The 21,652-nt window shown below is 49.5% G+C and overlaps 1 protein-coding gene across 1 annotated transcript in view; it reads right to left on the reverse strand.

Moving 5' to 3' along the window:
* The window catches only part of WNT3A (Wnt family member 3A), a 167,194-nt gene that overhangs the window by 37,651 nt on the left and 107,891 nt on the right, over positions 1-21,652 (reverse strand). The window lies entirely within an intron of this gene.

Consider the following 21,652-nt stretch of genomic DNA (forward strand, 5'->3'; position numbering starts at 1 on the left):
AAGAACATAAGAGAAGCCATGTTGGATCAGGCCAGTGGCCCATCCAGTCCAACACTCTGGGTCACACAAGAACATAAAAGAAGCCATGTTGGATCAGGTCAATGGCCCATCCAGTCCAACACTATGTCAGACAGTGGCCAAAAAAGTGCCATCAGGAGGTCCACCAGTGGGGCTAGAAGCCCTCCCACTGCACCTCATTTCACTTCTGCTTTTACGAGCTTCACGAATACATTTACATTTCCCCCCAAAAAGGCCACCTTTGATTCCATCAGCCTCTTATAGGTCACCAATTATTCCTCATTATCTTCTTCCTCCTCCTCCTCCAACGTGGTTGAATCGATCTGGGGTTGCTAACCTCCAAGTGGGACCTGGAGATCTCCATAGTTACAACTGATCTCCAGTTGACAGAGATCAATTTGCCTGGAGGGAATGGGAACCCCAGAGAATGGGCTGTGTGGAAGCTTGAGCAAACTTGAGCTGCTAGTCGCTTTTCCACATTTCTACACCAATTTCCTTCTCTAGCTTAGTTGATGTCTTTGACATATTCTTCTTGATAGCTTTTCGGTCCCCAAATTTAATCCCTGCAAATTCCTCCACTACAGTTGCCATCCGTCTCCAGTCGATAGAAGCTAAAATGGAATGTTATTTACCAAAATGAGGTTACACGTAGCCATGTCATGGAAATCTTCAGCTGCCCATTTCTATCTCTTAGGCCTCTATAGCAGGGGTGGCCAATGGTCGCTCTCCAGATGTTTTTTGCCTACAACTCCCATCAGCCCAAGTCATTGGCCATGCTGGCTGGGGCTGATGGGAGTTGAAGGCAAATAACATCTGGAGAGCGACCGTTGGCCACCTCTGCTCAATAGGCATGGTTACAGGATGGGGGAGATTTGTCTTGGCAGTAGTCTGTTCGAAAAGGATCTAGGGGGCTTAGTGGACCATATGCTGAACGCGGGTCAACAGTGCGATGCGGTGGCTAAAAAGACAAAGGCAATGTTGGGGTCTATCAACAGAAGTATAGTGTCCAGATCAAGGGTCCACCTCCAAAGTCGCCATGTTCTCCAGGTGAACTGACCTCTATCATCTGGAGATCCGTTATAATCCCAGGAGATTGCCACCCATAGGTTTGCCAATCCCCAGGTTCCAGTGGGAGAATCTCCCGACTTTGCAGGCTCTTTCCTGCCCCCGGCCAGCTGACCGCCAGGGGGAAGCCCCACCCCCACAGCCGCCATATGCCTTTCCACCTTGGAAGGTTTAAAAAGATGCTTGGGAACAGCTTCCTTTAGAAAGGTGTGTGTGCCTTTTCATCTGCAGAGCCAGGCTGAATAGGGGCAGGGTGAGCTTGCAGAACAACCGTTGTGGGAAAGAAAAGGGAAACAGCCCTGTTCCTCCATTTGTTTCAAAGCCGCTTCGGAAGTCATTTGCAGAGTGAAATAGAGAATAAGTAATAAAGTCGAACTTCTGGTTTCCCTGTGTTAGTCTGAAGAACTTGGTTGAGTATACAGCGTTCGACAACTCCCATGGTGAGTAAATTGCCCCAGTGAGACCATAACGTGTGTGCTTCCAAACTGTGTTTATTTTGGCTGCTTTATGTGTGTGTGTGTGAGAGAGAGAGAGAGGGAGGGAGAGAGGGGGAGAGAGCGAGGGAGAAGAAGTGCAGCGAGCTGCTGGGGGGTAGGAAATGATGACTGTATTCAAGGGAACTGCATTGCTGTATTTTTATTGCTTTGTTTTAGGGAATGGGAAATTCTCCTAGCTCCACCCTTAAAGTCCCCAGGTATTTTCTGAGTTAGACTTGGCAATCCTAGCCAGCCACCTGTTGGAAAGTCACTGTCAGTCAGAAGCTACTTAGAGGTATCACACGCACACAAATGGCTAAGGCTGGCAAAGAGAAATCCAAAGGTTCTGCTTTGCACAAACAGGTCAGAACTAGGTCAGAACTAGGGTTGCCAAGTCCAATTCAAGAAATATCTGGGGACTTTGGGGGTGGAGACTTTGGGGGTGGAGCCAGGAGACATTAGGGGTGGAGCCAAGATCAAGGCTGTGACAAGCATCATTGAACTCCAAAGGGAGTTCTGGCCATCACATTGAAAGGGACGGCACACCTTTTCAATGCCTTCCTTCCATAGGAAATAATGAAGGATAGGGGCACCTTCTTTTGGGGCTCATAGAATTGGACCCCCTGGTCCAATCGTTTTGAAACTTGGGGGGTATTTTGGGGAGAGGCACTACATGCTATACTGAAAATTCAGTGCCTCTACCTCAAAAAACAGCCCCCCCCCCCCGAGCCCCAGATACCCACGGATCAATTCTCCATGATTTTCTGTGGGAATAAATCTCCATAGGGAATAACAGAGTTCCCAGCAGACATTTCCCTCCCCTCCCCCTGCTTTCTGATGACCCTGAAGCGGGGGGGAGGGCCTTCAAACTGGGGGATCCCCTGCCCCCACCTGGGGATTGGCAACCCTAGTCAGAACACACAGTCCACTTTCCCTTGGACAGCAAGGTTGAATCAGGAAAAGTCCTGACAAATTAGTTTCCTCAAAGGCAGCTCCGGTTCCTGCCATCAGGAGGGCTCTGGGTGATATAAGTAGCATGGGAAATAGTGGAAGATTTGGTGGGTGGAGGCTGAGGAGGGCAGGGTTTGGGGAGGGGCACAACCTAAGGAGATATCATGCCACAGACTCCACTCTCCAAGGCAGCCGTTTTCTCCAGTGGAACTGATCTCTGACATTTGGAGAACAGTTCTAATTCCAGGGGATCTCCAGGTTCCACTGGGAGGGAACTGTTTTATAACCAGCCATGGGTCAGCCATAGTAGTTAAGTGAGTGGACTCCTTTCTGAGAGAACCGGGTTTGATTCCCCACTCCTCCACTCGCAGCTGCTGAAATGGCCATGAGTCAGCCATAGTGGTTAAGTGAGAGGACTCTTATCTGGGAGAACCGGGTTTGATTCCCCACTCCTCCACTCGCAGCTGCTGAAATGGCCATGAGTCAGCCATAGTGGTTAAGTGAGAGGACTCTTTTCTGAGAGAACTGGATTTGATTCCCCACTCCTCCACTCACAGCTGCTGAAATGGCCATGAGTCAGCCATAGTGGTTAAGTGAGAGGACTCTTATCTGGGAGAACCGGGTTTGATTCCCCACTCCTCCACTCGCAGCTGCTGAAATGGCCGTGAGTCAGCCATAGCGGTTAAGTGAGAGGACTCTTATCTGGGAGAACCGGATTTGATTCCCCACTCCTCCACTTGCAGCTGCTGGAATGGCCTTGGGTCAGCCAGAGCTCTGGCAGGGGTTATCCTTGAAAGGGCAACTGCTGTGAGAGCCCTCTCAGCCCCGCCCACCTCACAGGGTGTCTGTTGTGGGGCAGAAAGGCAAAGGAGATTGTGAGTCACTGTGAGACTCTGAGATACCGAGTCGAGAGCAGGATATAAATCCAATATCTTCTTCTTCTTCCAAGGAGTTCTGAGCCGAATGATTCCTCACCTACTCTAGCTTCTCATGGAAAATGAAGGGGATCAACCTGGGGATTTTTTTCCATGCCAGGCAGGTTCTGGGCCACAGCCTTTCCCTGCAGCTCTAACTAGGAGCTCCAGAAAATGTTCCTGCCAGTTCCCAGCTCAGCCGCTCTGGGGATGTCAAACCTGACAAGGCCGGGGGCTAGAATTACGCCCAAGTTTTCTGCAAAAGCGAAATCGCGTGACACTTTTTGGGAAGATCCCGTCTGCGAGGAACAGATGGGAAGTAGGGAAGGGAGCAAATTTCCGCAAGGCTTATCGGTGTCCTCGGTGGAAGGAAATCAGGACAAAGGATAACGTCCCAGAGATCCTGACAAATGCCGTTGCCAACCTCCAGGGGGGGTAAGCAGGGAAAAAACCGTGATGTAATAACGAAAATCATTCCGCCAAAATTAGGAGATGACAAAAGTTTCCTTTAAATAATGTGAACTCCACACGGTGCATTCATTTAAAGCTCAACTGGGTGAGTCAGTTCAATAACATTCCATAGCAAGTTGTATCTAAGCACGCGTCCAATGGTTTACAGATGTTAATTCATCAACAAAGTGCTTAGTGCAGAAGAAAGTGCTTGCTTAATAAAGTGCCAAAATTTGTACATTAGTCCATTTCAGGAAGACTCCATAATATCCACCTCTGATGGAGCCTGGAGCCGGCTATTAGCTTGCCACGCCGTTTCCGATCTCTTTATCAAAAAGGGCTGTCTGAAGTCATTTCAGACTTTCACATCATAAGAGTCTATAGTTGCTCATACAAGCACCCAATACTTCCAAGGGTGTATCACCGTAATTCTCCCTTATAGTATTGGATGAACCTCCAACTTAGGGTTGCTAAGGCCAATTCAAGAAATATCTGGGGACTTTGGAGGTGGAGCCAGGAGACTTTGGGGGTGGAGCCAGGAGACATTGGGGGCGGAGCCAGGAACAAGGGTGTGACAAGCATAACTGAACTCCAAGGGAGATCTGGCCATCACATTTAAAGGGACAGCACACTTTTAAAAATGTCTTCCTTCCATAGGAAATAATGAAGGATAGGGGCACCTTCTTTTGCTTTTGGGGCTCATAGAATTGGACCCCCTGGTCAAATCGTTTTGAAAGTTGGGGGGTACTTTGGGGAGAGGCACTAGATACTATACTGAAAATTTGGTGCCTCTACCTCAAAAAACAGCTCCCCAAGAGCCCCCGAAACCTCCAGATCAATTCCCCATTACACCCTATGAGAATCGATCTCCACGTAGGGAATAATGAAGTGCTCAGCAGACGTTTCTGGCGACTCTGAAGCGAGGGATTGGCCTCTCTACTCACGAGTTGCAGCCAACTTCTTCCAAGTAACACAGACACCCCATCCCAAGAGGAAGCCTTTCCAATCGGAGACTGGAGCCTCCGGAGGGGGAAAGTCACATGGTGGCTTTGGGGGTGGGGCTTCCCCCCATTGGCCAGCTGACTGGGGGTTGGAAAGATCCTGGGAAAGCGGAAGAACCCCCGCTGGGACCTGGGGATTGGCAAGCCTACTCCAGGTGGCAGCTGAAGATCTCCTATGATTACAGCTGATTTCCACCCAACAGAGATCAGTTTCCCAGGAGAAAATGGTCGCTTTGGACTCTAAGGTAATATACCCAAGAGAAGTCTCTCCCTTCCCCAAATCCCATCTTCCTAAGGCTCCACCCCCTCCATTTCCAGTTATTTCCCAACATGGAGACCAGTTCTGGGAGATCTCCAGCCACCACCTGAAATAGCGTTGCCAGGTCCAACTCAGGTAATATATGGGGACTTTGGGGTGGAGCTTGGAGACTTTGGGGGTGGAGCCTGAAGACTTTCCTGTTCCAAATAAATAAATAATAATACAGCAGTGCCATTCTCTGAATACAGCTTTCATTTCCTCATCCTCTTTTTTCGCCTTTTTTTGTTCCCCAGAAGCTGCACTTCCACTAAATTAAAGTGAACACACACACACAAATGAGCCAAAATTAATAGTTTGCTTGCCCACACTTTTGTGATCTTCCTGGGGCAATAGTATAGATAGCTTTACTCACCAGATTTACTGAATGTAACCATCTACTGTATTTCAACCAGCTTAAGGACAGAGATGTCTAGAGGGCGGAGTTTTCTGCTAACAAATAATCAAGTTCTAGTTAACTTTTTACTATCCCTTTCAAAATACAAACGGTTTCTGAAATGAATGCAAAAAGAACAGAGGGAACGTGCTCTCTCTCTTTCTCTCTCACACATGTGACTCTACCTGCTTGCTCGCCCCCATGAGCTTCAGTCTCACTGAGATTTAAAGGCACACACACCCCGATCAAAACAAGAACAAGATTATGCATGGAATAGAGAAGGAAGTACTTTTCTCCATTTTTCACAATACAAGAACTCATGGGCACTCCTTTAAATTGCTGAGCAGTCGGGTTACAACAGATAAAAGGAAGTACTTCTTCACCCAAAGGGTGATTAACACATGGAATTCGCTGCCACAGGAGGTGGTGGCAGCTACAAGCATAAATGGTTTCAAGAGGGAATTAGATAAACGTATGGAGCAGAGGTCCATCAGTGGCTATTAGCCACAGGATATAGATGAAACTCTCTGGGGCAGTGATGCTCTGTATTCTTGGTGCTTGATGGGGGGCAACAGTGGGAGGGCTTCTGGAGTTCTGGCCCCACTGGTGGACCTCCTGATGGCACCTGCATTTTTTTGGGCCCACTGTGTGACACAGAGTGTTGGACTGGATGGGCCATTGACTTGATCCAACAGGGCTTCTCTTATGTTCTTATGTTTCTAAAACAGCAGCTTATGTTCCTAAAACCAGGGGACCCCCCTGCCCCCCACCTGGGGATTGGAAACCCTAGTTTGGAGAGAGGAGTAGTAAAAGCGGAAGATCTCCAGGCCCCACCTGGAGGCTGGCAGCTAGGGTTGCCAATCCCCAGGTGGGGGAAGCAGATCCCCCGTTTTGGAGGCCCTCCCCCCGCTTCAGGGTAGTGAGAAAGTGGGGGGAGGGGAGGGAAATGTCTGCTCTATTATTCCCTATGTAGATTTATTCCCATAGAAAATCATGGAGAATTGATCCGCGGGTATCTGGGCTCGGGGGGGGCTGTTTTTTGAGATAGAGGCATCTAGTGCCTCTCCCCAAAATATCCCCCAAGTTTCAAAACGATTGGACCAGGGGGTCCAATTCTGTGAGCCCCAAAAAAGGTGTCCCTATTCTTCATTATTTCCTATGGAAGAAAGGCATTGAAAAGGTGTGCCGTCCCTTTAAATGTGATGGCCAGAACTCCCTTTGGAGTTCAATTATGCTTGTCACAGCCTCGATCTTGGCTCCACCCCTAATGTCTCCTGGCTCCACCCCCAAAGTCCCCAGATATTTCTTAAATTGGACTTGGCAACCCTACTGGCAGCCCTATTTTTTCATGAGACTGAGGTGCTCCAGAATAGCAGCGAGGCAACACCAGAACTCCTTGGGACTGACTGAGGCCCAGAATGATTGATAGGAAGGGGAATTCCTGACAGTTAATGACCGGCTAGAGTTGAAGGCCTGAGGCCTTTGGGAGAAGATTCAGTTCTTCCAGTGGGTGTCTGTTGCCAGGGAAGGCCCAACCCAAAAATAACTACAGATCCCTTATTGGAAACTTTGCCAATATAATATGAAAAGGTACACTGCCCTCACTTGACTGACTGAAGCTTGACTAATCCTGGGGAGGTACCGCCATTTTGAGACTAGGCAGCCATCTCTCAAAGCTGCAGCATAGGGTTGCCAATCCCCAGGTGGGGGCAGAGGATCCCCCGGTTTGGAGGCCCTCCCCTTGCTTCAGGGTTGTCGGAAAGCGGGGAGAGGGGAGGGAAATGTCTGCTGGGAACTCTATTATTCCCCATGGAGTTTTATTCCCATAGAAAATCATGGAGAATTGATCCGCAGGTATCTGGGGCTCTGGGGTGGGGATGTTTTTTGGAGTAGAGGCACCAAATTTTCAGTATAGCATCTAGTGCCTCTCCCCAAAATACTCCCCAAGTTTCAAAAAGATTGGACCAGGGTGTCCAATTCTATAAGCCCCAAAAGAAGGTGCCCCTATCCTTCATTATTTCCTATGGAAGGAAGGAATTGAAAAGGTGTGCCGTCCCTTTAAATGTGAGGGCCAGAAAGGAGGCCCGTCTAAAATCCACCAGGGATCGGGCCTTCTCAATAGCGGCACCTTATTGGTGGAACCAGCTGCCGGAGGAGGTGCAGGCCCTGCGGGACCTAGGGCAGTTCCGCAGGGCCTGTAAGACAGCCCTCTTCCGGCAGGCCTACAACACCTAACTGATAATGAGAACATCTCTGGGTGGAACAAAATGCTCTTATAGACCGCTGGTTTTATTTTATCTTGTTTTATTAATTATGGTTTTAATTGTATTTGTAAACGTTTTAATTGAATTATATGAATTATTATGCTGTGAGCCGCCCTGAGACACTTCGGTGAGAAGGGCGGGATATAAGTCCATGAAAGAAAGAAAGAAAGAAAGAAAGAAAGAAAGAAAGAAAGAAAGAAAGAAAGAAAGAAAGAAAGAAAGAAAGAAAGAAAGAAAGAAAGAAAGAAAGAAAGAAAGAAAGAAAGAAAGAAAGAACTCCCTTTGGAGGTCAATTATGCTTGTCACAGCCTTGATCTTGGCTCCACCCCCAAAGTCTCCTGGCTCCACCCCCAAAGTCCTCAGATATTTCTTGAATTGGACTTGGCAATCCTACTGCAGCATGATTCGCTGATTAGCTGAGAACCAGGGCCTTCCGACCATTTTCTTCACAAATCTGTCGTTAAACCCAATATAACTGTACTAATGGCTCGAACAGTTCTTGTGGGCACTGCCATGCGTTCCAGTGTGTTCCCTGTCACCCACTTCCTTTCCCCTTAAAGTATCTATTCTCCAAATGGACGGTGGAATTGTTCTGGGTTTTCTCCCAGTAAGGTCTTCAGAAAAAAAGAGGAGGAGGAAAAGGTGGTGCTGGTGGTAGGGGAGGAGGAGATTGGATTTATACCCCACAGCCTCCACTCAGAGTCTCAGAGCAGTTCGCAATCTCTTTCCCTTCCTTTTGGAGAGCCAGTTTGGTGTAGTGGTTAAGTGTGCGGACTCTTATCTCCTCCACTTGCACCTGCTAGCATGGCATATCTCCAGGATGGAAAACCATCGCCTTCCCAAAATTGCCCTGTATGGTGAACTTTCCACCGGCCATTGAAATAGAGGGGCACCAAAGAAGAGATACAAGGACTCCTTGAAGAAATCCCTTGGTACCTGTTGCATTAACCATCACCAGTGGTCTGACCTAGCCTCAGATCACAAAGCATGGAGGCACACCATCCACCAGGCTGTAAATTTTTTTTGCCGCTGTGTGACACAGAGTGTTGTACTGGATGGGCCATTGGCCTGATCTAACATGGCTTCTCTTATGTTCTTATGTCCTTATGTAGGTCCTAGCAGTTTCAGTTTCAGTTTATTTCAATTTATATCCCGCCCTTCCCACCAAAGTGGCTCAGGGCGGCTTACAACACATAAAAACTAACATAGGTTTTGGATTTAAAATACAACAAATTACACCGTTAAAACAGTAAAATGGTAGAACATAAAAACGGGCGATCAATCAGACTACTACACTGCATCTTCTATAGAGTTTCTAATGCCAGTTAGTTACAGGCCAGCTGGAAAAGGGCTGTCTTACAGGCCCTGCGGAACTGGCCAAGGTCCCGCAGGGCCCTCACCTCCTCCGGCAACTGGTTCCACCCGCAAGGGGGCCGTTACCGAAAAGGCCCTGTCCCTGGGGGATTTCAGAAGGGCCTCTTTTGGCCCGGGGATAGCAAGCAGATTTTGAGAGCCCGATCTCAGAACTCTCTGGGGAACATGTGGGGAGCGATGGACCTGACCACAACTAATCACACTGAAAACTTACAAAGGTTCTCTGGAACCAACCCATTTGAGTTCTCAAGGACCTAATCTGAGCCTGACATATCTGTTCAGAGGGCCAGACAAAGGGCTGCCAAGCTCCCATCGGGAACGGGGGAACCCTCTGCCCAGGGGGGCCCCAACCCAGTGTCAGGGAGTAGGCTGCCAGGGGGATCCCCACCCCAAAAGAGCCCCGATGGCACACACCATCCCCGGCATGATGACGTCACCCGGAAGTGATGGCATCACATGGGGGACATGCCAGGGATGCTCTAAGACTCGTGCTAAAAACTCTACGGTACCGCAGAGGCTCACCGCGAATTCTAGAGCATTTCTGGTGTGATACGCTAGGAATCGCTGTAAAACTCTATGGCACCGTAGAGTTTCCTCGCAAGTCCTAGAGTGTCCCTAGCACAATGTCCCCGGCACGAAGATGTCACTTCCGGGGGACATCATGGCGTCGCAAGCAAAGCGCGCACGGGGAACAAGTCCCCCACTGCAGCAGCAGAGGGACTTGGCAAACCCTAGCCAGGTCAGACCCGGGCACGTGGCAGACCCACAACGTTTCTCCCTCCTTTCTTCCATCCTCCCTCGAAGGAGCAAAGCCACAAAACAAAGAGGGAGTCGGCCTCTCTCAAAGGCGGTGGTGGCGATGTACAACTCTAATCAACACGGGTCGTCCCTAACTGCCCAAAGGATATGGACTCCATCCCAACAAAAGCTTTTAATCCCCTTGGGCATGACCTTTGACGCTATTAGGGGTCGCAGTGACCCTAATCCAATCGGGTTGATTAACTGAAGCGGAGACCCTATAAGCTGGCTCCCCTCCGTTCTCTCCTCCTCCGCCCCGGCCAAACAGTAGGAGAGACCGGCTTGCATTTACACCACAATAGGCCAAGACTGAGAACCCGTTTTTTTCTTTACCGGGTGACTTCAACACCCGTCAATGTATTGCTTTCCAATCGCTCATTAAAAGCCGCTTCTCCACAATGACTCTGGCCCATTTCTCACCGGGGCTGGCAGATTTAAAGCTTTGGAGAGGGCTAAAGAGAGCCAGGGGAGGCGAGCCAGTAGGGGTCGGGACAAGGGGGAGAAAAACCGATGGACAAGGGTTCTCCTTTTGAAACAGTATAAATGAATGGGTTGGGAAGGGGGTGAAGAAGGGGGCGTTTAAAGTCTCGGTGGTAATTTACTGCAACTGGGAAAGGGAGGGCAGTGGGGGGAGCCTTTTCTTCTGGGTTAATTACTTGCTGAGGACTTTTAAAGGGTTTCTCCCCCCTTCTGTTTTGGGTAGGGAAGATGTTTCCAATAAAAAATGGTTTGATGGGGCCAACAGCACTTCGAAAATATTGACATTGTATGGGATCGCAGAAATGAGGGAGTTGAATTCAGATGACAGTCTAACGCAGACAGTGGGGAGCTGGGAGGGAGGAAAAGAGCCAGGGCAGCTTTGGGTGAAAATAAGAACAGAAGAGAAGCCATGTTGGATCAGGCCAATGGCCCATCCAGTCCAACACTTTGTGTCACATAAGAACATAAGAGAAGCCGTGTTGGATCAAGCCAATGGCCCATCCAGTCCAACACTCTGTGTCACATAAGAGAAGAGATGTTGGATCAGGCCAATGACCCATCCAGTCCAACACTCTGTGTCACATAAGAACATAAGAGAAGCCATGTTGGATCAGGCCAATGGCCCATCCAGTCCAACACTCTGTGTCACATAAGAACATAAGAGAAGCCATGTTGGATTAGGCCAATGGCCCATCCAGTCCAACACTCTGGGTCACATAAGAACATAAGAGAAGCTATGCTTGTAGCCACCACCACCTCCTGTGGCAGTGAATTCCACATGTTAATCACCCTTTGGGTGAAGAAAGACTTCCTTTTATCTGTTCTAACCTGACTTCTCAGCAATTTCATCGAATTCCCACGAGTTCTTGTATTGTGAAAAAGGGAGAGACGGACTTCTTTCTCTACCTTCTCCATCCCATGCATAATCTTGTAAACCTCTATCATGACACCCCGCAGTCGACATTTCTCCAAGCTAAAGAGCCCCAAGCGTTTTAACCTTTCTTCATAGGGAAAGTGTTCCAAGCCTGTAATCATTCTAGTTGCCCTTTTCTGCACTTTTTGCAATGCGATAATATCCTTTTTGAGGTGCGGTGACCAGAATTGCACACAGTATTCCAAATGAGACCGCACCATCGATTTATACAGGGGCATTATGATACTGGGTGATCTGTTTTCAATTCCCTTCCTAATAATACCCAGCATGGCGTTGGCCTTTTTCATTGCAATCGCACACTGTCTTGACATTTTCAGTGAGTTATCTACCATGACCCCAAGATCTCTCTCTTGGTCAGTCTCTGCCAGTTCACACCCCATCAACTTGTATTTGCAGCTGGGATTCTTGGCCCCAATGTGCATTACTTTGCACTTGGCCACACTGAACCTCATCTGCCACGTTGACACCCACTCACCCAGCCTCAACAGATCCCTTTGGAGTTCCTCACAATCCTTTCTACTACTGAATCTACTTCTATTGAATCTGACCTTCTGCCTTCTATGGAATCCTACAAGACATTCCTAAGAACAGAGCATGCTTTACAAAGATTTTGGGAATAAAGTCTGGGGTGTGCTTCCTGCTCATAAAGATGCCAGCCTCCATCTGGGACTTGGGATCCCATGGAATTACAGCTCTCCTCCAGACTACAGAGATCAGTTGGAGAAACTGGAGGCTTTGAAGGGTGAGCTCTGTGGCACTGTACCCCACTGAGATATCTGTCCGCCACATCAAGGTCAGTATTGTGTACTTAAGCCCAGCTTTCCAGGGTCTCAGGCTGAGGTTTTTTCCCTCACCTACTATCTGGTCCTTTTTAACTGGAGATTCCAGGGATTGAACCTGGGACCTTCTGCATGCCAAGCAGATGCTGAACCACTGAGCCGCAGCCCTTCCCCAGTAAATAAGCTGCCTTCTGCTGAACCAGACTGGCAGTGACTCTTCAGGGTCCCAGGTAGAAGTCTATCACATCATCCACTGCAGGGGCGGGGGACCCTTTTTCTGCCAAGGGCCATTGGGATATTTATAACATCATTCGCGGGCCATAAAAAATTATCAACTTAAAAAAACAGTGCTCCGCAGAGGAAGAACGATTCAGGCCAGCAAAATTAATGCAAATCATGGTTGTTTTTTTTAATTTGAAGTCATGTGGGGAGAGCCTAATTTGGTGCACACCCACACCCGGCCTGCTGCCCAGCAGGAACTCATTAGCATATCCCCTAATATTAGCATATTAAACTTTTCCCAGACCCCGCAGCAATCCTGGCTAGTCAGCCAAGCCCCAGTGAGTCTGCTGCACAGCGTGGCTGGGCCTCATATCGCTGCCAGCCAATCAGGCCCCAGGGAGGCCACTGCACAGTGTGGCTGGTAGGGTTGCCAATCCCCAGGTGGGGGCAGGGGATCCCCCGGTTTGGAGGCCCTCCCCCCGCTTCAGGGTTGTCAGAAAGCGGGGGGGGGGAGGGAAATGTCTGCTGGGAACTCCATTATTCCCTGTGGAGATTTATTCCCATAGAAAATCATGGAGAATTGATCTGCGGCTATCTGGGGCTCTGGAGGGGCTGTTTTTTGGGGTAGAGGCACCAAATTCTCAGTATAGCATCTAGTACCTCTCCTCAAAATACCCCCCAGGCTTCAAAAAGATTGGACCAGGGAGTCCAATTCTATGAGCCCCAAAAGAAGGTGCCCCTATCCTTCATTATTTCCTATGGGAGGAAGGAATTGAAAAGGTGTGTCATCCCTTTCAATGTGATGGCCAGAACTCCCTTTGAAGTTCAATTATGCTTGTCACAGCCTTGATCTTGGCTCCACCCCTAATGTCTCCTGGCTCCACCCCCAAAGTCTCCTGGCTCCAGCCCCAAAGTCCCCAGATATTTCTTGAATTGGACTTGGCAACCCTAGTGGCTGGGCCCCACAATCCTCGCCGGCCAGACGGGCCCCAGTGAGGCCATCATGTGGCTCGGCTTGGCCCAACAATCCCCGAGGGCCAGGCCAAGTAATCTCAACAGCCATAAATGGCCTTCGGGCCAGACGTTCCCCACCCTTGATCTACTGCCTGCTCCTTCTTAAAGGGTTGGAACACTTTCCCTATGAAGAAAGGTTACAACACTTGGGGCTCTTTAGCTTGGAGAAACGTCGACTGCGGGGTGACATGATAGAGGTTGACAAGATAATGCATGGGATGGAGAAAGTAGAGAAAGAAGTACTTTTCTCCCTTTCTCACATTACAAGAACTGGTGGGCATTCGATGAAATTGCTGAGCAGTCGGGTTAGAACGGATAAAAGGAAGTCCTTCTTCACCCAAAGGGTGATTAACACGTGGAATTCACTGCCACAGGAGGTGGTGGCGGCTACAAGCATAGCCAGCTTCAAGAGGGGAATGGATTAGCATGTGAAGCAGAAGTCCATCAGTGGCTCTTAGCCACAGCTTATTGTTGGAACTCTCTGTCTGGGGCAAGTGATGCTCTGTGTTCTTGTGCGTGGAGGAGCACAGTGGGAGGGTTTCTAGCCCTAGTGGTGGGCCTGTTGATGGCACTTGGGTTTTTTGGCCACTGCATGACACAGAGTGTTGGACTCTCTTATGTTCTTATGTGACACAGAGTGTTGGACTGGATGGGCCATTGGCCTGATCCATCATGGCTTCTCTTATGTTCTTATGTGACACAGAGGTCGTTTTCGCACTCACCTTAATCAGCATCGATGACCCTCTTCACCGCGCAGGATCTGCGCGGATTTCGCACTAATTGCCGCGAAGCACCCGGAAGAGCCGGAAAGTCCCGGCGCTTTTGCGGCGCAAATTGAAACCGCCAAAAAGCAGTTTCCGTTTGCGCCGCAAAAGCGCCGGGACTTTCCGGCTCTTCCGGGTGCTCCGCGGCAATTAGTGCGAAATCTGCGCAGATCCTGCGCGGTGAAGAGGGTCGTCGATGCTGATTAAGGTGAGTGCGAAAACGACCAGAGTGTTGGACTGGAGGGGCCATTGGCCTGATCCGAAATGGCTTCTCTTATGTTCTTATGTGACACAGAGTGTTGGATGGGCCATTGGCCTGATCCAACATGGCTTCTCTATCATTCTTATGAGAATGGAGCCAGATATATTGTGTTGAATCCTGTGTTCAACACTCTGTGTCACATAAGAACATAAGAGAAGCCATGTTGGATCAGGCCAATGGCCCATCCAGTCCAACACTCTGTGTCACATCCAATGGCCCATCCAATGGCCCATCCCGTCCAACACTCTGTGTCACATAAGAACATAAGAGAAGCCATGTTAGATCAGGCCAATGGCCCATCCAGTCCAACACTCTGTGTCACATAAGAACATAAGAGAAGCCCTGTTGGATCAGGCCAATGGCCCATCCAGTCCAACACTCTGTGTCGCACAGTGGCCCAAAAAACCCCCTCAGATGCCATCAGAAGGTCCACCAGTGGGGCCAGGACACTAGAAGCCCTCCCACTGTGCCCCCTCCGCAAGCACCGAGAATACAGAGCATCACTGCCCCAGACATAAGAACATAAGAGAAGCCATGTTGGATCAGGCCAATGGCCCATCCAGTCCAACACTCAGTGTCACACAGTGGCCACAAAAACCCAAGCGTCATCAGGAGGTCTATCAGTGGGGCTAGGAGCCCTCCCACTGTGCTCCCCCAAGCACAAGAATACAGAGCATCACCCAGGTGCCACCAGTGGGGCCAGGACACTAGAAGCCCTTCCACTGTTGCCCCCCAACCAAGCACCAAGAATACACATTATCACTGCCCCAGACAGAGAGTTCAGTCTAGATCTTATGACTAATAGCCACAAAACGCATCTCACCGAAACAAATGTAGATGCTTTGGGCAGCAACAATGCAAAGCGGCTGTGAGAACGTTAGGCAATGTAAAAGGTGAGTTTCCAATGTGGTGATAGACTGTCACACACTGTCAGTGTAAAAACACCCTTTTTATGGGGTGGTTTGCCATTGCCTCCCCCAGTCATCTACTCTTTACTCCCTGCAAGCTGGTACTCATTTTTCTGACCTTGAAAGGATTGAAGGCTGTGTCAACCTTGAGCCAGCTACCTGAACCCAGCTTCCACTGGGATCAAACTGAGGCCATGAGAAGAGCTTGGACTGCAATACTGCAGCTTTCTCCTCTGCACCACAGTGCATGCGGTCCCTTTAAATGTGATGGCCAGAACTCCCTTTGAAGTTCAATTCCGCTTATCACAACCTTGCTTCTGACTCCACCCCCGATGTCTCCTGACTCCACCTCCAAAGTCTACCAGCTGCACCTCCAAAGTCCACAGATAATTCTTGAATTGGCCGTGGCGATCCTTGAAGGACCCCAACGCCGGCTTTCATGGGGCGATATCAGTGGCTTTCGACATTGTCTTTTGCTAGCATCTCAGCTTCTGCGAATGGAAAGAAATTTCTGCTCTTGCAGGAGTTGAGGAAAGAGGTCTGGGGCTCACATTAGCTATGAAACCGAGCCTTTTGGGAGCTCAAATATGTTCTTCGCCCCAGGGATCTCTGAAGAATGCAGCTTAGATGTTTATTCTTCCCTCCTCCCTCCACCACCCTCGAACCTGACGGTAATGTAGGTGAAGCAGAGCTGAAGGGTGCCTTGATTCTCCCTCAAGGGACAACATTCTTCAGTTATGAAACAGTCCCCCCCTCCCCTCTTCCAGCCTCCTTCCCTCTGCTATGTGCCCAACTGGTTTGGGGAAAGCTAAGACATTTCGCTGTCTGGTATGGAGGAGTGGCTAGGAGTGCGAGAGAACTTCAGACTGCCAGGAAGCCAATGGTGTGACCTTTCAACATCTCATGATCTCTTGCCACCTAAAGCACACCGCAGGGGTGTTGTGAGGCCAGCGTGAAAGAAGGGATTGAAACACCAGCCTGGGTGAAGTTAGAGAGACATGAATACTTAAGGGGAGGGACGGTGGCTCAGTGGTAGAGCATCTGCTTGGTAAGCAGAAGGTCCCAGGTTCAATCCCTGGCATCTCCAACTAAAAAGGGTCCAGGCAAGTAGGCGTGAAAAACCTCAGCTTGAGACCCTGGAGAGCCGCTGCCAGTCTGAGAAGACAATACTGACTTCGATGGACCAAGGGTCTGATTCAGTATAAAGCAGCTTCATATGTTGATGTGTGTTCATATGTCTAAGGGGAGGAACGGAGGCTCAGTGGTGGAGCATCTGCTTGGTAAGCAGAAGGTCCCAGGTTCAACCCCCGGCATCTCCACTAAAAAAGGGTCCAGGCAAGTAGGCGTGAAAAACCTCCGCTTGAGACCCTGGAGAGCCACTGCCAGTCTGCGTAGACAAGACTGACTTTGATGGACTGAGAGTCTGATTCAGTATAAGGCAGCTTCATATGTTCACAAGGAATGAAGGCAACTTTAAGGGAGGGATGGTGGCTCAGAGGCAGAGCATCTGTTTGGTAAGCAGAAGGTCCCAGGTTCAACCCCCGACATCTCCAACTCAAAAGGGTCCAGGCAAGTAGGCGTGAAAAAGCTCAGCTGGAGACCCTGGAGAGCAGCTGCCAGTCTGAGTAGACAAGACTGACTTTGATGGACAGAAGGGAGTCTGATTCAGTAGAAGGCAGCTTCATATGTCCAATATGTTCAAAGGCTGTCTTATACGGAATCATATTTTTTGGTGTGTGCAAAATAACATTGGGACTCATTCTCTTTCTGGGGGGTGAGGGCCTGTCCTATTCCCTCTATGCCTTCAGACAGGGAAGGGGTTGTGGTAGAGCAACTGCTTGGCATGCAGGTGCCAGGTTCGATCCTCAGCAACTCTAGTTGTTGGGTTTAGCAAGCTAGAAACACTTCAGTAATTATAGAGCTGACTATTCGTTAGTATCACAACCTAGTAACCTCAGATTAGCAGCTCCGTGGCACAGAGTGGTAAAGCTGCAGTGCTGCAGTCCGAGTCCTCTGCTCGTGACCTGAGTTTGATCCCGGCGGAAGCTGGGTTCAGGTAGCCGGCTCAAGGTTGACTCAGCCTTCCATACTTCTGAGGTCTGTAAAATAAGTACCCAGTTTGCTGGGGGGAAAGTGTAGATGGCTGGAAAAGGCAAGGAAAGGAAAGGAAAGGTCCCCTGTGCAAGCACCAGTCATTTCCAACTCTGAGGTGACGTTGCTTTCACAACGTTTTCACGGCAGACTTTTGACGGGGTGGTTTGCCATTGCCTTCCCCAGTCTTTTACACTTTCCCCCCAGCAAGCTGGGGACTCCTTTGACCGACTTTGGAAGGATGGAAGGCTGAGTCAACCTTGGGCCGGCTACCTGAACCCAGCTTCCGCCAGAATCGAACTCAGGTTGTGAGCAGAGAGTTCAGACCACAGTACTGCAGTACTGATGCTTTACCACTCTGCGCCACAGGCAAACCACCCCATTAAACATCTGCCATGAAAACATTGTTATGCGATGTCACCCAAGAGTCAGAAACGACCGGTGCTTGCACAGGGGACTACCTTGACCTTTTTAACCTCAGATCTAGACCTACATCGTATTGAGGGATATCTTCTAAACTGGAGGGACGGAAGCACACACAGATATAAATTAGGAATCTCCCGTTTTACTCTTCCAAGTACTGATGAACTGCTGCTTTCGCCACTCTTCATCTTTCTGAACCCGCTTTTGAATCCAGCCCCACAATTCGCATGCCCTTCAATATCTCAAATTAAATCAACCAAGCACTTATATTGAAAGAAGGAGATATTGGATTTATATCCTGCCCTCCATTCCGAAGAGTCTCAGAGCGGCTCACAATTTCCTTTACCTTCCTCCCCCACAACAGACACCCTGTGAGGTAGATGAAGATATTGGATTTATATCCTGCCCTCCACTCCGAAGAGTCTCAGAGCGGCTCACAATCTCCTTTCTCTTCCTCCCCCACAACAGACGCCCTGTGAGGTAGATGAAGAAATTGGATTTACATCCCACCGTCCACTCCAAAGAGTCTCAGAGTGGCTCACAATCTCCTTTACCTTCCCCCCCCCAACAGACACCCTGTGAGGTAGATGAAGATATTGGATTTATATCCCCCCCTCCACTCCGAAGAGTGTCAGAGTGGCTCACAATCTCCTTTACCTTCCCCACCCCCACCCCACAACAGACACCCTGTGAGGTAGATGAAGATACTGGATTTATATCCCGCCCTCCACTCCAAAGAGTCTCAGAGCAGCTCACAATCTCCTATATCTTCTCCCCCCATAAAAGACACCCTGTGAGGTGGGTGGGGCTGGAGAGGGCTGAGTTTATAATTCTGTTTCATGGATAGCTGATGGCATGCAGTCCTAGAATTATAGAACTGGAAAGTCAGAAGGGGCCATAGGTGCCATCTAGTCCAACCCTACATGTTCCCCAGAGAGCACTTTGGTCAGGGTCACAAAACCTGCTTTCGTGGGCCTTTTCTGTTGTAGTTCTGTGCTGGTGGAATGAGCTCCCTGAGGAGGTTAGGGCCATACGAGAGCTTCCACAGTTCCGCAGGGCCTGTAAGACAGGCCAGACGTGATGTCATGTCACTCTAGCAATCTTCAGGAAGAGGGTTGCCAAGTCCAGTTCAAGAAATGTCTGGGAACTTCCAAAGTGGAGCCAGGAGACTTTGGGGGTGGAGCCAGGAGACACTGGGATGGAGCCAGGAGTGAGGATGTGCCAAGCATAATTGAACTCCAAAGGGAGTTCTGGCCATCATATTTAAAGGGACCGCATGCCTTTTAAATGCCTTCCCTCCATTGGAAATAATGAAGGATGGGGCACCTTCTTTTGGGGCTCATGGAATTGGACCTCCTGATCCAATCTTCTTGAAACCTGGTGGTATTTTGGGGGAAGGCACTAGATGCTAAGCTGAAAAATTGGTCTTAGAATCATAGGGCGTTTTCGCACTCACCTTCAGCCGGCGCGACCCCCCTCTTCACCGCGAAGGATCTGCGCGGATTTCGCACTAAATGCTGCGGAGCAGCCGGAAGAGCCGGAAACTCCCGGCGCAAAAGCCGCTCAAACGTAAACCGCCAAAAAGCAGTTTCCGTTTGCGCGGCTTTTGTGACGGGAGTTTCCGGCTCTTCCGGCTGCTCCGCGGCATTTAGTGCGAAATCCGCGCAGATCCTGCGCGGTGAAGAGGGGGGTCGCGCCGGCTGAAGGTGAGTGCGAAAACGCCCATAGAGTTGCAAGGGACCTCCAGGGTCGTCTAATTCAACTACCTGCACAACATAGGAAACTCACAAATATCTCCCCCTAAATTCACATGATTCTCATGGCTGTCAGATTGCCATCTAGCCTCTGTTTAAGAGCCTCCAAGGAAGGTGAGCCCACCACCTCCTGAGGAAGCCTGCTCCACTGAGGAACCACTCTAACGGTCAGGAAGTTCTTCCTAATGTTGAGCCGGAAACTCTTTTGATTTAATTTCAACCTGTTGGTTCTAGTCCTACTTTCTGGGGTCACAGAAAACAATTCCACACCATCCTCTAAAGGGCAGCCCTTCAAGTACTTGAAGATGGTGATCATATCACCTCTCAGCCACCTCCTCTCCAGGCTAAACCTGCCCATCTCCTTCAACCTTTCCTCATAGGACTTGGTCTCCAGACCCCTCACCATCTTCGTCACCCTCCTCTGGACCCATTCCAGCTTGTCTATATCCTTCTTAAAATGTGGTGCCCAAAAGTGAACACAATACTCCAGGTGAGGTCTTACCAGAGCAGAGTAAAGCGATACCATCACACCACGTGATCTGGACACTATACTTCTGTTGATGCAACCCAAAATTGCATTTGCCTTTTTAGCCACCACATCACACTGTTGACTCATGTTCAGCTTATGGAGATGTTCTCCAAACCAGGGAATCTCCTGCCCCCGTCTGGGGATTGGCAACCCTACCAGGAAATTGATGGTCTTACCATAGTGTTTCTGGCAATTCTTTGAGTGGTGTGATGGAAAGCTATTGTCCGATGGCACCATCTCCATGCCAATCACTTGCGGGAAACACTACGGTAAAAGCATTGACTTCCTGCTGATTCCTAGAGTGACATGATATCAACTCTGGCGTTTTCCCGGAAGTGATCTAATGCCATTACCCAACAATGATTTTATGGGTTGGGATTTTTTCATGTTGCCCACTGGTTGCCAACAGCACTGAAGAGGTTTGACTTAGATCAGGGAAGACAGGTCTGGGAGATCAGGGAAGACGGAAGCAATCTGTCGATGCATTTGAAACTTTCCTGCCCTCGAGGAGGGACTTCTGAGGTCAGCCGTACAAAGAGCCACCAGGGTGGTCTCCACGAATTGGATTCCAGGTCACCTTGCCCTTCTGACATGAGGTTAACTGGTGTTTGCTCTGGCATTAGGGGAAACTAAGCTGAAGTGTTGCGTTGGTCCCTTGGGGAAGGGAGGGGGTCACTCAGCATTTCAACAATGACGTGCAGGACAGCTGACAGCAACCGGTCAACCTTGCTGAAGAGAGAGGATGTTTTGCTATAAAGGGGACTGGCTATTTCTTCCCATCAACCTGGGATTTGGAGATCAATGGGAGCCATGCACAAAAAGAAACTGAAGGGCAGGGCTTAACCACAAATACAGACAGTAACAAGAGGGGATTGGATAAACATATGGATCAAAGATCCGCGAGTGGCTCTTAGCCACTACGTATAGAAGGAACACTATGTTTAGAAGGAACACTATGTTTGAGGCAGTATTCTGGGTGCTTGGGGGAGGGGAAGAGGGGGAGGGCTTCTGGAGTTCTGGCCCCGCTGGTGGACCTCCTGATGGTACCTGGGTTTTGGCCACTGTGTGACACAGAGTGTGGGACTGGATGGGCCATTGGCCTGATCCAACATGGCTTCTCTTATGTTCTGTGACACAGAGTGTTGGACTGGATGGGCCATTGGCCTGATCCAACATGGCTTCTCTTATGTTCTTATGTGACAGAGAGTGTTGGACTGGAGGGGCCATTGGCCTGATCCAACATGGCTTCTCTTATGTTCTTATGTGACACAGAGTGTGGGACTGGATGGGCCATTGGCCTGATCCAACATGGCTTCTCTTGTGTTCTTATGTGACAGAGAGTGTTGGACTGGATGGGCCACTGGCCTGATCCAATGTGGCTTCTCTTATGTTCTTATGTGACACAGAGTGTTGGACTGGAGGGGCCATTGGCCTGACCCAACATGGCTTCTCTTATGTTCTTATGTGACTCAGAGTGTTGGACTGGATG

The sequence above is a fragment of the Heteronotia binoei genome, chromosome 10, assembly GCF_032191835.1.
Source record: "Heteronotia binoei isolate CCM8104 ecotype False Entrance Well chromosome 10, APGP_CSIRO_Hbin_v1, whole genome shotgun sequence".
NCBI lineage: Eukaryota > Metazoa > Chordata > Lepidosauria > Squamata > Gekkonidae > Heteronotia > Heteronotia binoei.